Source organism: Pteropus alecto, unplaced genomic scaffold (genome assembly GCF_000325575.1).
Source record: "Pteropus alecto unplaced genomic scaffold, ASM32557v1 scaffold21, whole genome shotgun sequence".
NCBI lineage: Eukaryota > Metazoa > Chordata > Mammalia > Chiroptera > Pteropodidae > Pteropus > Pteropus alecto.
Window position 1 is genome coordinate 17,578,615 of NW_006436282.1, and position 16,954 is coordinate 17,595,568.

General features: G+C 40.5%; 1 long non-coding RNA gene and 1 pseudogene across 3 annotated transcripts in view; both read left to right on the forward strand.

Moving 5' to 3' along the window:
• LOC107195687 overlaps positions 1-5,425 on the forward strand; it is an 11,975-nt gene extending 6,550 nt beyond the window's left edge. Inside the window, exons 2-4 of one of the 3 annotated variants that reach the window (XR_001516890.2) lie at positions 2,035-2,267; positions 4,735-4,839; positions 4,932-5,425. This is a non-coding gene — a long non-coding RNA (uncharacterized LOC107195687). Of the gene's footprint in view, positions 1-2,034; positions 2,268-2,695; positions 2,783-4,734; positions 4,840-4,931 lie in introns of those variants that run through there. The other 2 variants (XR_003046346.1, XR_003046345.1) reach the window with 2 other exon arrangements.
• A 4,993-nt stretch (positions 5,426-10,418) lies between these two features.
• LOC112479857 lies at positions 10,419-10,538 on the forward strand (annotated as a pseudogene).
• Positions 10,539-16,954: the final 6,416 nt, after the last annotated feature.

A 16,954-nucleotide genomic window follows, 5' to 3' on the forward strand; every position in this document is an offset into this window, starting at 1 on the left:
CTTTCTTCCTGGGACTGCCCCGGAGCCGGTCGCTTGCGCCCCAGGGCGCGCCCCAGGGCTCTCCCCAGCGCCGTGGGTCTGAGTGCACCGCCGGGACCCGCCAACAACGGTGGGGCGTGGACTGGCCCTGTGGCTTCAGGGTCCCACTGGGGCCGTCCGAGGCCGCTCTAGCCTGTGGGACAGCCCCTTGTGCCCGTGCCTGGGAATGTCCCGATATGTGGTGTGACTGTGTCCACACTTAATCCTGACGCTTATTCATAATCCATGTAACTATTCTAAATTCCTTGAGGGCAGAATCCAGCACCTCTCACATACCAGGGTGCTTAGTTAATGCCGAATGAGTGAGTTTGAGCATAGTTGGTGCCAAAAATATTGCTTGCTGATAGACTGACTTGAACACTATTTCCCTTCAGTCAGTATTTAGAAATCATCTCTGAGCAGCTCTGCTAGGCTGAGAAGAATGAAGGAGGGAAAATAAAATTTATGCCCTCTGAGAATTTACTCGGTAGTATAAGTTTTGTTGCTGACTTCAAGGCGGGGGAAGACGCAGGGCTTTCTCTTGGGCTCCCATATGCTCTGGGCATATCCCTAAATTACAGTTACCCCATTTCCTTATCTCAGTAAAGCCATCACTGACTACAGATGCACCTCAGCTTAACACGGAGTTACATCCAGATAAACCCAGCATAAGTTAAAAATATCCTAAGTCAAAAATGCATTTAAGACACTCAACCTACTGAATATCATAGCTTAGCTTAAACATGCTCAGAACACTTACATTAGCCTACAGTTGAGCAAAATCATCTAACACAGTGAATACATTGCAGAGTACTGGTTGTCTACCCTGGTAATGGCATGGCTGACTGGGAGCTGTGGCTGGTTGGCATATCCCTAGGTATAAATCAACCTACTGAATGCATATTGCTTTCCAACCTACTGAATATCATAGCTTCGCTTAAACATGCTCAGAACACTTACATTAGCCTGCAGTTGAGCAAAATCATCTAACACAGTGAATACATTGCAGAGTACTGGTTGTCTACCCTGGTAATGGCATGGCTGACTGGGAGCTGTGGCTGGTTGGCATATCCCTAGGTATAAATCAACCTACTGAATGCATACTGCTTTTGCACCATCAAAGAGTTGAAAAATGCTAAGTTGAACCAGCGTAAATTGGAGACCATCTGTATTCAAATTAAAAGTTCAGCCAGTCCACCAACCCACAGGCACCTGCTTTTATTTTTCTCCTTTGCTCTGATCACCAACTGATAGACTATACTTATCATACTAATTTTGTGTATTATTGTATTTTCCTCTTCCCTGAAATGTCAGCTCCATAAGGGCAGGGTCTTTTGTCCGCTTTGTTCACTATACCCATCACCTACCATAGTACCCAATGCATGGTAGAGAGTAAAAAAATGTTGAACTAATGCATCTTCTTGTTTGTTTCTCGAACTAGATCGTAGGGTCTTACTCATCTTAGCAGTGCCTGGCACAAGGCAGGTGCATAATTAATGGTTGTCGGATGAGTGAGTGGGTAGAAACTATTGAGGGTGGTGGCCTCCTTTAGGTCTCCTGCCTTGACAAAGGGATTAGGTATTAGAAGAAACAAAGAATCACTGTCCTGGCTTTTCAAGAGACATTTCATCTAGGCTATTGGTTCTCTATCTTGATTGAATCATATAGTGATGACTCTGGCTTGTAATCAAATATTATTGCCTCCTGACATAAGACATTAATCTTAAGAACAGTCTCATAAACAGAATGTTCATGAGGTTCCCGCCCCACAAGCCCCGGTCCTCTGTCTGCATAGGTTACCACTTGTAACAGATGACGTGAACTTTTTGGTACAAGTTATTCAGTAGCTTCAAATTCCATCAGTCTTTTGGCCTACTCATTGCCTTTCAATTAAATGCTTGAGGAAGATAGTAATATGAACAGCAGCTAATATTTATATGGCACTTTTGATTAACTGTTGCCAAGCATGGTTCTGAGTATATCACATGCACTGATTGGCTCATTTAATCCTCACAGAAACCAGTTGGAAGTCCAAGTTACAAACGAGTAAACCGAGTCACAAGCTGGGAAGCCCATCCATCTGGGAAGAGAAAAAACCAAGATTTAAATCTGGATCATTTGACACCATCCCAGCTTTTAAACCACCAAACAGTACAGATTCTCCAGAGCAAAAATAAGAAGCACCACAAGAGTCACACCACCAAGCAATGTTTGACACACCTGTGTGTGTTGGGAGGCAGAGATGAATTGTGTGTAAGAGGGTTCCCCTCCCTTTCTTCCCCTCTCCTCCCTCCCCTCCCCTCCCCTCCCTCCTTTTTACCAGGACTGCTCTCCCTGTCCCATGGCGGGGGGATCAGGAGGATTCTGGCAAAGCCCTAACTGACAGTCTACTTTTCTGTTGTATTTTTGAATAGTTATGTTTATAATTAGGAAATAAAAGCATCTGTAAATTTATATGAACAAATACAACATGGGAACTTTTTGCTCAACTAGGAAGGTAAGTAAATAAAAAGAAAACCACCCACCGATCATCTTACTCCATTGTGGATATCTTCCCTGTAAGAAAGTGAAGCTATAAGGAAACAGAATCTCATAGGAGATAAACTGGAGTTGGTCATAAGGATGACAAGTATTTGCTTTAAAAACGGTTCATTATATAAATTATGTATGTTTCCAGTTACAGAACTTCAGAAACGCCTTGATGGGGAGTTATCTATTCCTTACCTAGCCCCGGAATCTTACCAAGTAAGCAATTTGTAAAGGTCAGCAAAAATTGATTAAATTCATTAATGGGTATATTTCATAAATTAACATTTTTATGAACCAGCTCTGCATGGCTGCCGTAACTTCCTATTTCTTTGGGAGCCACTTTTGGAGAGACCTGCATTCTTTTTTGTTAATTTTTATTTTTCAATTATAGTTGAAATTCAATGTTATATTAGTTTCAGGTATATAACATAGTGGTCAGACATTTATATAATTTATGAAGTGATCCCCTTGATAAGTCTAGTACCCACCTGGCACTATACGTAGCTATTACAATATTATTGAAAATATTCTCTATGCTGTACTTTATATCCCTGTGTATTTTGTAACTGACAATTTGTTCTTCTTAATCCCTTCACCTTTTTCAGTCCCCCTCCCAACCCTCCTCCCATCTGGCAACCATCAGTTAATCTGTGAGTTGATTTCTGTATTGTTTGTTCATTTACTTTGTTTTTTTAAGTTCCACATAAAAGTAAAATCATATGGTGTTTGTCTTTTTCTGTCTGATTTATTTCACTTAGTATAATACCCTCTAGGTCCATCCATATTGTCTCAAGTGGAAAGATTTCATTTTTTATGACTGAGTAATTCTAACAGTCTACTTTTCTGTTGTATTTTTGAATAGTTATGTTTATAATTAGGAAATAAAAGCATCTGTAAATTTATATGAACAAATACAACATGGGAACTTTTTGCTCAACTAGGAAGGTAAGTAAATAAAAAGAAAACCACCCACCGATCATCTTACTCCATTGTGGATATCTTCCCTGTAAGAAAGTGAAGCTATAAGGAAACAGAATCTCATAGGAGATAAACTGGAGTTGGTCATAAGGATGACAAGTATTTGCTTTAAAAACGGTTCATTATATAAATTATGTATGTTTCCAGTTACAGAACTTCAGAAACGCCTTGATGGGGAGTTATCTATTCCTTACCTAGCCCCGGAATCTTACCAAGTAAGCAATTTGTAAAGGTCAGCAAAAATTGATTAAATTCATTAATGGGTATATTTCATAAATTAACATTTTTATGAACCAGCTCTGCATGGCTGCCGTAACTTCCTATTTCTTTGGGAGCCACTTTTGGAGAGACCTGCATTCTTTTTTGTTAATTTTTATTTTTCAATTATAGTTGAAATTCAATGTTATATTAGTTTCAGGTATATAACATAGTGGTCAGACATTTATATAATTTATGAAGTGATCTCCCAATAAGTTTAGTACCTATTTGAAACAAACAATTCAGTTTAAAAATGGGCAGAAAACCTTAATAGACATCTCCAAAGAGGACATACAAATGGCCAATAGACATGTGAAGATATTCATTGTCACTAATCATCAGAGAAATGCAAAATTTTTTTGCACTTAAAACCACAGTTAGATGTCACTTGAGATCTTCACTCTTTTAGATGAATCACCTCTGCAGAAAGAAAGCACACAGGCTTTGGATCTGTCAAATTTGAGTCAAATCCAGACCATCACTTACCAGCTGAGACCTTAGGCAAATTTTTACTTCCCATTTAAAAATTGCTTATAGCATTGTCATGAGATTAAAAAAGAAGATGAATAAAAAGCACTCAACACATAGTAGGCCCTCAATAAAAGTGAGTATTCTTTTCTTTAATAATCACTTTTCATATAATGTCACTTTTAAATTGAGCCTGAAATTTTTCACCTATGTATAATTTGTCTTTTACCACATTGACTGCTTCTCAGAACATAGCTGCCAACGTAAACTAAAATAAAATTTAGCATACATTGATATATATTTTTAAACCAATTTAATTTACCTCCCGAATCTCAAGTGTTTTTTTTTAAACCAGAGACTGTATTGCTAATGCAGATTACCAATTATTGCTTTAAAATAAAAAGCTTTACAGAGGGTTAACTATGACCCAGAGTTAATAACCTGTTTCTGTCAGTGTCCCAACCATCTCTTATTCAATTACAGGTACAGACGCAAGGAGAACTGAAATTTACTTGGTGGCCAGCAAATGATCAACAAAATGGTCAAAATTAAAAGTCTCTATGCAAATATTATTGGACAAATAAGGAAGTAATTTCTTGTTCCAATTATTGTTTACTGCATACCCTAAAACTTAGTGGTTTGAAACAATAACCATTTCATTATATCTCATGATTTTGCAGGTCAAGCCTTTGGGCAAGGCTCAGCTGAATGATTCTTCAGTTCCGTGCAGCATTGATTGGGATCGCCCAGTGGAATTTAGCCAGTGAATGGCCTAATCTGCTGGGTCCAACATAGCTTCACCCACATATCTAATGCCTTGGCAGGAATGGCTAGGAGGCAACACTTATCTGGGGTTATCAACCAAACACCCTACATGTGTTCTCTTTATCATGGTGGTCTCAGAGAAGTCACACTTTGTATTTGGAGGCTCGGGGCTCCAAAAGGGAGTGTTCCAAGAAAGAAGGCAGAAGCTGTAATTCCTATGACTTAGCCCCTGAAGATGTGGATTGTAACTTCCCCAGCAGTCTGTTGTTGAAGTAAGGCCAGATTCAGAGAGGGGAATTATATTCTACCTCTCAATGGAAAAACAGCAAAGAATTTCCAGAAATCTTCGATCGACCACACTTTTTTTAAAAATGAAATTCTCTTTAAATAAACAAAATTAGTAAAAGCACCTTTATTTTTTTATCCATTGTTCATGCAGAAGCATATATCATTGTCAGCTTTAAGGATGTTTGCAACGAAGACCACTAATTATCCACCGGATGCCAGGTTTATGGAAACATCCAAGAGTAACGATTCAGAGCTGTATGCGCTTTTCTCATTACCATTATTCTAAAAGATTGTTCAGCATCTAATTTTTCTACACCCAGCACAGAGAAAGGCAAAGTCCATGCATCCAACAATTTGTTAATTTAACAAACATTTATTAAACCTACTCTGTGCCAGGCATTTTAGATACTGAGGATATAACGGTGAGTGAAGGAAATGTGGTCCACGCCCTCACAGAGCTTGGGAGTCTATCTGGGAAGGCAGACAGATAAACAGTAAGGATAAGGGGTAAGAAGTTCACGGGAAGGCTTGGCGGGAGCATCTATCATGATGGAGACGGAAAGGCGTCTGGGTCTAGGAAAGCCAGTTAGGGTAAGCTAACTACTAAAACAAGTAAATCCCCAAATTATAATGGCTCAAATATAATAGTGGGTCATTTGTTCTCAGTGAACAATTGAAGGTATGGAGGAGATCGATCTCTGTTCCTTCAGGAACCAGGTTAGTGGAGGCTTTGCCATCTCCACTTCAGTCTTCCAAGGTTCCCCAGGCACAGCCATCTCCAGGAGGCAGAGACACGAAGAACCTGGAGGCTCCCTCTTGGGAGACTTTCATGGGCCTGGCTCTGTAGTGTACCTTCCTTAGCCCAGATATCAGTCACGTGGTCCCCCTAACCACATGCCCAGGATAAGAAGAGGAAGTGGGTTTCTCAGAGCAGCAGCAGGTTCAATTTCAAAATGCTTTTAGAGGACAAAAAGTGTTGGCCAAGTTCAGGGCTTTTATAAAGAATCCCAATTAGGGCAACCCAGACAGCTAACCTGTTTTTAGTTTAAAATAATTTATTTCCAAATTATAGAATGCATGTATTAAAAAATAAAACTTTCTTAAAACCTAGTTTAAAGGATATCTAAAAAACGTGGAGAAACAGGTGATAGAGTGGCTGAGAGTGGTATTTTCCATCAATAATGATTATTATTGATAAAACTTCTTAGGTGAATTTTAATTGGCCAGGGGAGAGTGGGAATTATATACACTTTTGTTGTTTGGTAAGGTCTTTAAAAAGGCTAATTACAACAGAAAAAGCAATTTGGCGAGGAAAAATTATCTCGGCATCTGACTCAATCTTGACTGATTGCTAAGAGTGCCGGTGAAATAAATTTGTAAGTCTGACTGATGGAAGAGCGAACAGCTCTAGAAGTTGAGGCCACCTCTGGGCACCTGTGACACCACGAGAGATTTTCCTTTTGTTTTCAAACTGTTGGTGGAGGTGAAATTTTTTTTTCTGGTAGTATACTTTGAAATTCTCAAGTTTCATTTTTTTTCCCCCCAGAAGAACTGTACCTATCATCTCACTGCAAGGCTGTGTTTCTCAAAGGAATCTAAGCAGCCAGGAGTAAGTGGGTACACAGGGACATCGCAATTCAAGTGTGCTTGCTTTCTGAGAGTAAAGCCATCTTCCTGCGCTAATGTTCTCATCTGAAAAACATCAGTACTGAGATAGTTAATTTTATGTGTCAACTTTACTAGGCTAAGGGATGCCCAGATAGCTGATAAAACATTATGTCCGGGTGCATCTATGAGGGTGTTTCTGGAAATAAACCAGCACTTGAAACTGTAGGCTGAGTAAAGAAGATACCCTCCCCAATGCGGTAGGCATCATCCAACCCCTTGAGAGCCTGAATAGAAAAAGAATGTGCAGGAAGGGAGAATTTGCTCTCTCTGCCTGAGTTGGGACATCCGTCTTCTCCTGTCCTCCGACACTGGCACTCATGGTTCTCTGCCTTCAGACACAGTCTGAATTACACCACTGGCTTTCCTGGTTTCCCAACTCTTAGGTGGTAGATCGTGGGACCCTCGGCCTCCATAATCATGAGACCCAATTCTTAAAATAAATCTCCTTATAGATACATAATCTAGAAATCTATATGTAGAAGCAAACGGAACCAATAGGATATATCTATCTGTATCTCTATCTCTATCTGTATATCTATAGAAAGAGATACACAGAAAAATTTTCCCAGGAAATTTTCTATATCTATACAGATATATCCTATTGATTGTGTTTCTCTGGAGAACCCAGACTAATACAAACACCAAAAACCAACCAAACAAGCAAATCTCAGTGTCAGTGTGGGGCAGCTTATTAAGACTTGGCTGTTTCACAGTTTCGGAGTTGCACAAGCGCTAAGTTTGAGAACCCTTTCCACCTCCTTCTTGCTGTTATCACTCACCCAAGCCTCAGTTTCCTCATCATAGAGTAGAATTGATAACACCTAACTCACGTGGTTACTGTGATTAATCTGGCACCCAGTAGATACTGGAAAATAGTCGCTGTCATTATTGGTTTCAGGTTCCTTGGAATTCCCTCTCATCTTACAGACATCATCGAGTGCCCACGATGTACCTGAATAAAACCATTCCCTGCCCTTAAGAAGCTCGCAGCTACTGGAGGAATGGCCTACTGGAAAAGCTGAAAGGACCCCCTAGTTCTGACTTGGGAGGGAAAGTTGTCAGAAAATGCATCCTGGAAAGACTAGCCTGTGATCAGAAATTTGCGGAGAAGGATCCAGGTAAGGCGAACAAGCATGCTTGAAAGCTCTTCGAAGTGTCTTTCGTTTCTCATCTCTCCCTCTTCACCAAAAGCCCTGCCCCCACAAGGGTAATGCCAGACATTCTCGCCAGCAATGATTAGTCTCCAATTCCAGAATCAGAAATAGGCTCGAAATGTAAATATCCCCAAGGGAAATCACACTGCAGTAAAGAATCACATTAAGGCCATAAATGTTGATGTGGAGCCTTTCTGGATAGCAAGATTTGATCAGGAAGTTGAAACATATATGGAAGGGTTACAAAAAGGAAACCACTAATTATTTCTCAACTTTGCTACTTACATCTTAGAACAGTGGGCACCAAGTTAGATAGCATAGCAACATTTTTTGAATGCTCAATTTGTGTCCGGCATGGTCCTTTATATACATTAGTTCATTGAAACTTTGTACAACTCCAAAGAGTATGGCTACCCCTACTTCACGGAAGAAAAAAATCTCTAAATCTTAGAGAAGCAGCTTACAAATCTGGCACAGCTGATACAGGTTTGGGAGGAAGCCAAACATTTAAATACGATTCAAAAACAGTCCAGCTTTTCACTTTCAGATAAATTAACATTCACTCATTCAAAGCAGGTGGTTATTTTTTCTGTTTTTAAAAGTTCTCTGGACTTAGTGGCTCCTACAACTAGCCCTGCCATCAAGTCTGTGAATGAAAAAAGGGGTTCGTGGAAAGTAAACTTCACAGGTGATTTCATCATAAATTCCTAACTGGGCAGGTCATGGTGAATAGTCACGTGCCAGGCATATAATTTCTTTGGTGAAAGGTTTATCGATGCCTTTAGCGAGCCCTGACCACTGTTTCTGTGCATCTAGGTTAGCACACCTTTGAAATAAACTGCAACCACCCTCAAGAAAGCACATAGTCTTGTTAACTATCCTGTAATCCAATCCCCTGACTGGCTTTCTTCAATCTTCCTTAAGTTCCCTCTTTAATTCCAAATGCATAAAAGAAGCTGCAAAACTACTATTCTCTGGAGCCTTTGAGATCTTTCTCCTGGCATTGCCATTGTTTTGGCTCAAATACGCTCTTATAAAAATTCTCTACGGATTTGGATGTTTCTTACATCAATGAGTCTAGTGATTTCCGTTGTCCTGATATTAAAATATATCATTTTTTATGCCTTCCAGAAATCTTTTTTTTTCTAGGAAAGTGGGAAAATGGGATAGCCTGGTTTTGGGCTGGATTTTCAAAGAAGGAGGAAGTTGTAGGAGCTTCCTTCTGTTTCTATTAAAGCTTTGTCATTGCTTCTAAAATTGTCACGAAAACAGCCATTGTAGGGCTAACAAATCTGGGATAGAATTACATTTAAAATCTTTTATTATCCAAAATATCTACAGGAATCAAAAATATTTCTCAGATCACAACTTAGAGGTTGATTTCCTCTTTTATGTCTTGTCTGATAAATTCTCCATATTTAGGAAATCCAGAAAAAAAATTCTTTTGATGGTTCTCGGACATGTTTGTATAATACTTTATTAATGCCATCTGCTCTTGCTTTATTAATGTTTTATTAAAGACCGTCTGGCTGTTGCTACAGATCATATAGGCTCTCCCATGTGTCGGTTCCCATCAATAAATTATCAAGTGTCATCATTAGCAAAAGAAAGATCAAATCGAGCAGTAAAAAGAGCAGGAGACCCGGACAGCCATGTCCCAAGGCTGCCCCCAGCTGGCCTTGTGGCCAGCATGCTCCCTCATCCTCTCTGGTCCCATATGTTTCATCTGAAAATTAAAGATTGAACTCTGTGGACGAAAAAGGGGCCACATACTATACCTGACAAGCTCAGGGGAGGCCTGGTGGTGGGTCCTACAAACTCAGAGACCAAAAGTAACCACATAGGATGGTCTGCACATAAAAATTCCTAACTTGAGAGGGTCACAGCTGGTAGTCACGTCCTTGGCCTGTAGCTTCCTTGAAAAAGGTCAGTCTTTACCTTAAGTGAGCCTGTCTGTTGTCTCTGTGCATCTAAGATAACATACCTTTAACATGTCAGAGTACTCTTCTTTTCCAGACCCCTCAAGGCACAGGGTACCAGAGGAGGAGACCATAGAACCCCTCATTGTCATCTTGTTGCCCGCATACCATTTCCACGTGCTGTAAATGTTAATTATTAACTCTCCTGTACCCACCAATGTAAAAGAATTATGTGTCTCTTCATTTTATTTTTTATCCATTCCAGAGATTTCCCAGCTTTGCTTTCTCCTGCCCCCTTAATCTACCACCAATGGCTTTCATGTAACCCTTATTACGTCTCCTCCTTTGAGTCAAATGTATAAAATAAGCTGCAGTCTGCGGCCATGCTACCCTGAACAAGCCCGATCCCATGTGATCTTGGAAGCTAAGCAGGGGCTGGGCCTGGTTAGTACTTAGATAGGAGACCACCTAGGAAGACCAGGTGCTGTAGGTGTAAAGAATTACAATAAATGAATGAATGAATGAATGAATGAATGAATAATTAATAAAATAAGCTGCAAAACTGCCATTCTCCAGAGTATTTTCTCAATCCCTTGAGATTTTGCTTCCTGACAGTTGTCAATTTGGCTCAAATAAACTCTTACAAAAATTCTTTATAGGTTTGGACGTTTCTTACATTGATAACTAATCTCTGAGGTTACTTCAAACTTTTAAATTCTGGGTCAGAAGCTCAAATGCAGTGCTGTGGACCAAAAGCCTGGGAGCACAGGGGACGGGATTCTGCATGGGAGGCTGATAAACACTTTCCTGGCTGTGGCCTGGGACCTAATGAACAAAGAACTGGTCAGATTTGGGATGGCTGGGAAGACAGAACAGCATACTCCACATTAGATGGTGCATTACACAAAGTTTGGGGCAGGAGCTGGGAACTGAGACTGAAAGGCTGAGGGCTGGCTGGAAGGACTTTCCGTGACAGTGGGGAGTCACCAATTAGATCTTTTGTCTACACCAGTTCCAGGTTAAGCAATTGACATAGTGCCTATTATATATTTGGTGCCTAATAAATAATAGCTGTTGATTTCTTGGACATCTTTCTCATCAGATGCTAGTAGTTTTCATGATCGACTTGATTGTGTGGTTTGCAAAAGCTCTTGGGACTTTAAGAATGGATTTCCATATTGTTCAGAAATTTTTCAGAAATCCAGGCCACCAGAATTTAAAGAGGTGTTTTTTCTGTCTGGTTGCCTCTCCTTCTATATAATATTGCCCCTTTTACTTATAAAAGAGGCCATGAGATAAGACTGAAGAGATAAAGAATCTAATTGCCAGGGACTTGGGTTATTTCGAACAATGAAACCAATTAAACCAATGAAACATCCGAGGACCTACGACAGGGTGGGTGCTGGGTAAGTGATGGGCTTGATTGTTCTGGGACACTATGCCCTTGAAGCTGCCTTCCTCATCTGGCGGTCAGCAGGCAGAGGTGTATGCCAGCCAGCACTCAGCAACAGATGAAGCTTTTCTTGCCCCACCTCCATTCCTGTAGAGAACTCATCCATGAAAATAAAAAAATTTTTCAATCTTATTTTTTTCATAAACTCAATTCTGTTTAGGCATTTATAAACTCTTGGGTATAAAGGAACTCGGTGTTTAGTTTTACATCACTGTTTAAATCATTTGGGCTAGAATTCTATTTTATGATTTAGACATCTCAGGTTATACAGCCAGTATCTGAAGCACACTGAAAAAAAATTGTTTGATGGCTTAAGATAAAGTGCTATAATTATTCACATTTTAGTGCAAATAATAAACCCACGTATCCGTGGCCTTCATTTTAATATTTATGACTAATTCATTTTAATTGTGTTCATATTCGATGATAATTCGTATTGTTCTTCTATTTACTGATTCATAATCGGTGCTTATTTTCATGTTTTATGGAGACCCTTGGCTTCAGGTACATTATGCAGATCTAAAGAATTTTTAAGACTAATTATCTGTCATAGTCATGTCGTAATTTGTCAGTATAACTCCCTTTCTCACTCACCTTCATAAGAGCCTTTCTGTGTCTTCTGAAATATTGATGGCATGGGCTTTCAGAGCTGGGGTTTTACAGAGCTGGGGCGCTTACAGAACAGAGATGAAAACACACCCTGGAAGAAGCTTCTGGAACCTGTGCTCTCCTAAGTGGGTTTAACTCCCTTTATCGACTGTGGAATACTCCGTGACCCCTGCTTCCCGGGGTTACCAGAAGGCTCAAATGCCATATCCGCGTCTTCCCTTGTTCCCAGAAGAACGATCTCATTGCTTTTTCTTTATGGTTTTTTAATTCTTTTTTATCTTGAATTTCCTCATGTTTACATAGGCGTGTGTCTCTTAGGTGCACAAATATCTTTGGGAAATATGTGAGGTCTAGGTTATAAACAAATGGCCCTACTTTCTTTAGGACAGGAAAAGTATGTCGTTTTTTAAGACACTCTTGTCTTGTACCAGCCTGACTTATAAGGGACTTCCAGGCTCTGGTCATGCTCCATCTCCTCTGTAATTCCACTGACTGCTCTAAAGAAGCCATCTCTCTCTAAGTCATTTCCTTGTTCTAAGTCATTTCCTCTCAAAGTCATTTACTTATTTGCCACTTAGCACAAAAAGTATCTTGGTCACTTGCTTGACTTTTTTTTTTGTTTTTAATCTATATTTCACCTTGAACCCTCAAACCAGAACCTCCTCAAAAGAATTCATGCATTTCCCACAACTTCAACCTCATGCTTCCGGCTTAAGGATGCTGGGTCTGCAAAGTCACCTGTGCTTGCATAGTCCCTCCTCTCTTGGGAGGTGATCAAGCTATGGATTCCTGCTCCTGTCTTTCATTTACAAAAATACCACCCACCACACAAAAGCATATGTGTGTGAAACATGTTACAGAATGCTTAGAGAAGTAGAGTGTATAAGAAAGCAAAAAAAAAAAAAAAGGGGGGGGGCAACTAAAAATTATACAATGGGCAGCCCAGAGAGTTTGCCATCTCTGATTTGCCTTCAGCCAAGCCATATTCTTGGACTGTCATATTTCACCCACAATGAGGCATCAAATTCATTTTCCCAATTAAGATAGTTCCTTTCCTAAGAGGAATACCGATACCAGGTTTTCTAGTCATTTTTTTCTCATCCTGTTACAAAATATCACATGAACACGATATTTTCCTAACTCTTTTGTAAGTCTAGGAAGGCAAAGATCTTTCAGATTTCATCAGAACTCTGGAGAAGGGAAGGGAATGAATGCTAGCCATCAGCTGTGGGTCAGGCACACCGCCAAGTAATTCTTTTTAATTTATTTTTTTTTATTGAGGTATAATTGCCATAACATTATATTAATTTCAGGAGAACAACATAATGATTCAAGAATTGTATATAGTCTTTTTTATGTGTCATTTTATTTATTTCTATGCTATGAAGTCAGAGAATTATCTCCATTTCACTGATTTGGAAATGGAAGCTCAGGGAGATTGAATAATTTGCCTGAAGACCACATTGTTTAGAATGCAAAATCAACACAAATCTGTGTAACTACCAGAATCCCGTGACAAGGGCTGAGGTTGCTGCTTCCCTCCTGCCCATCTGCGTCATCCTAACTCTCACGATCTTTGCTAAGGATGCATTGTGGTTAGAAAGAGCTCATGGGTGTTCGCCATGTGGTCATGATGATTAATTTTACGTGACTAATACACTGGCCACGGCAGTGGTACTTTCAAGAAGAGAAGTCTCAGAAATAAGTAGATGGAAGAGCCTAAGTTCAATTTTCATCATGAACCAGTTCCTGGGCTTAATGGTTGTCTGTTTTAACTTTTTATTATGAAAAATGTCAAACCTATGCCAAAGAAAATAGAATAAATAGTATAATAACCCCCCTCCATATCTATTATCCAGCTTCAATAATTATCAGCTCATGGGCAATCTCATTTCATCTATATCCACTCTGCACCCCCAAACCCTAAATTTATTTTGAAGCAAATCCTAGCTAGATTTCATTTTATAACTGGGTTTTCACCTCACCAGGGTGTATTTTTATGTCATTTAAAAATTTAATTAAAGTGAAAGCATTGACGGATTGACTTAATTAAAGCCTCCCGGAGCTCATATAAACTGTACCACACAGAAGAACCTGGTGAGATGGTCGCCATAAGGGCACACTCTCTTTGTCACCCTATGGCTGGCCTCACTTTACCCCTTCGTAGGTCCATATGTTCACCTCCTGCCCCCAAAGGAGATTTACTCCCCAAACCAATCTGATGCAAATTGTGTCCTTCTATTTCTTAAAAGACCAGAAATTCACTTATATGTGTGATACAGAAATGCGTATAATACAATAGTGCTAAAAAGTAAAAAATCGTAGGCCAAAATATTAACAATATTTTCTGGGGGTGGTAGGAACTCAGGATCTATTTCCAGTTTACTCTTTCCTTTTAGCTTACAATTATTTATTTTCTCCTATTCCTAAAAGTGGTGAATTGCTTTTATGATTTAAAAGAAGTAGCAAAAATGTCCACTATCCATGAAGAATATAAATTTCAAAGACGTCGTTAAAGAAAAGAACATATTGGGTTCCCCACACAGGTTAAACTTTTCAGGATACATGGAAAATGGAAAAAATATTTTACTCGACCCACAACCTTTGGACACCCTGAAAGTATCCACATAGGCAGTCCTGCAGCACGTCTACGGAGCAATCGAAATCTGGCCCCGCGTATTACCTGAATCCAAACCATACCCGTGTCGCGACCACAGCTTTTAGGGGTGCTTTGGGGAACAAGAAGCATTGTAGAAAACGTAGTTGAGCTCAAACCATTGAAAGTTTGGGGTTTTTCCGATGGTTCTTAGGTACAGAAGGTAGGGACAGAAACTGGGGCTTTCCTGAAAAAACTCAGAAATACAGAGGGTCGCTGACTCCTGCCGACGCTGTCTTTGCAAAACTGTATCTTGTCTGCTCTGAACTGCTCTGCTCCCAAGAAGCTCACTCCCCACCCCCACCAGAGAATCAGAGCAGCTCAAGTGTCCTTCGATCTGAGAGTGCTGTCATTTGAGCTGCCAGAGAGAATTAAATTCTACTGAGTTGTATTGCTCCCATTTATTTTGCCTTAAAAAAAAGTTGAGGAAACCCAACTCTGTTTTCTAATTTTTCTGGCAAGGACATGTACTGTGTGGTTTAAAAAAGAAAAAGAAATCTATTTCACCCTTGAATCCACTCTGGCTTCTACACAAATGCTCCCTCTAAAAGGCTGAGTGTCAAGCAAGGGGAGAAGGGGATACGGGGGGAGAACGTGTGTGTGTGCGTGTGTGTGTGCGTGTGTGTGCGTGTGTGTGCGTGTGTGTGTGTGTGTACTTGTGTGTGTACATATGCATTTTTGTGCATTTATGTAGGGGAGTTAGCATGGACTAGTCGACAGGTTTCAAAAAGTCACTTCTTATTCCGAAAAGGAAGGAGAAATCCAAGGGGAGGGATCGGGGTAGAGCCCATCAGGGCCATCAGGTCTCAGCCCCAGCCCAGGAGCCTCTGTGATGAGAGTCTGGAACCCAAACACGGAAGACCAGACGTCGGAGCTGGCAGTGCAGTGGAGGGACGTCAGACCTCAGGCTGAGCAATGGCCAAACAGCCTCTTCAGATTCGTATTCATTACAGACAGGATATGGTGATATAAATAAGGAAACCCCCAGGACAGTGGCTTAGTCAAGATGGAAGGGGTGTGGGTTTTTGTTTTTTGCTTGTTTTTTGCTCTTTCTCACAGTCCAGAGTTAGTGCAATGGCTCGATGGTGTGGGGATGCCGAATGCCCCAGTTTGTCCAGGACTTGCAAGTTTTCACGCTAAAACTTGGAAAGTCCTGGACAAACCAAGACAAGTTGGTGCCCCTGGATGCTGGGTCCCAGGATCCATCGACCATGTTGGTTTGCCAATGTGCAGTTTCCACACTGATGTGGATGACAGCTGCTCCAGCTTCCATCATTATTCCCATGAGCAGCCAGCAAAGAAGGAGGCACATTTTTCTCATTTTAAAGACACAACCCAGAAGCTGCATACACAACTTCTGCCCACAACTTTATAGTCAGAATATGGTCACATGGCCACCCCTAGCGGAAGTCTGGGAAATGTCATCAGCTGGGTAACCGTGTGCCCAGACAAAACTCCTATTATTTTGGACCAAGAGGAGAATAAATATAAGAGTGACATCTGGCAAACTGCCATAATACTGAACAGATAATAGGAAATTCACATTCCTATTGTCAAGTCTGCCATACTCTACAACCCCCTTGTAAGCAGCACTTCCTGCATCAATGTCATCCTGGTACCATGTGACCCTCCACCTAGGCTTCAGCTGGGTGGGCCAGGGCTGGAACTATGACCCAGGTGCAGTCAATTTATAGTATTGTCAGTAGCTGATGAGACAGACTGACGTGACAGCCTTACCTACAGGATGTGACCTTTTTCTAAAAGTACTGAAATGTGGATACGTAAAGTTAGTCAGTTGCAGAAGCTGAAAGATACTCAGAGAAAAAATAGGCAGCAGAAACTATGAGCAAGAGGAAGCCGTGAGAGAGAAAAGATGTCCCGTAAGAAAGTTGCTGATAATTAATTGCAGAACAATAAGGAGGGGGGTTAACCTGTCTTGCAGGAGGGAAAGATCATCTTATTTATAGAAGTAAGTGGGATTCTGAATAACTTCCTAGTTTCATAAATATATTCCAGTTTCTGAAAGCCCAAGAATAAGGCTGCTCCTACATTCCCTGTGACACCTTAATCTCAGTTTGAGTGGTGCGTGGTATGTTACGTTTGTGGGCGTCTGTGTGGATGGGGTGTCATTAGTGTGCATTCAGCTGGGGAAAAAAAAACAAAACAGAAAAACCTAACAAAACAATGGCCT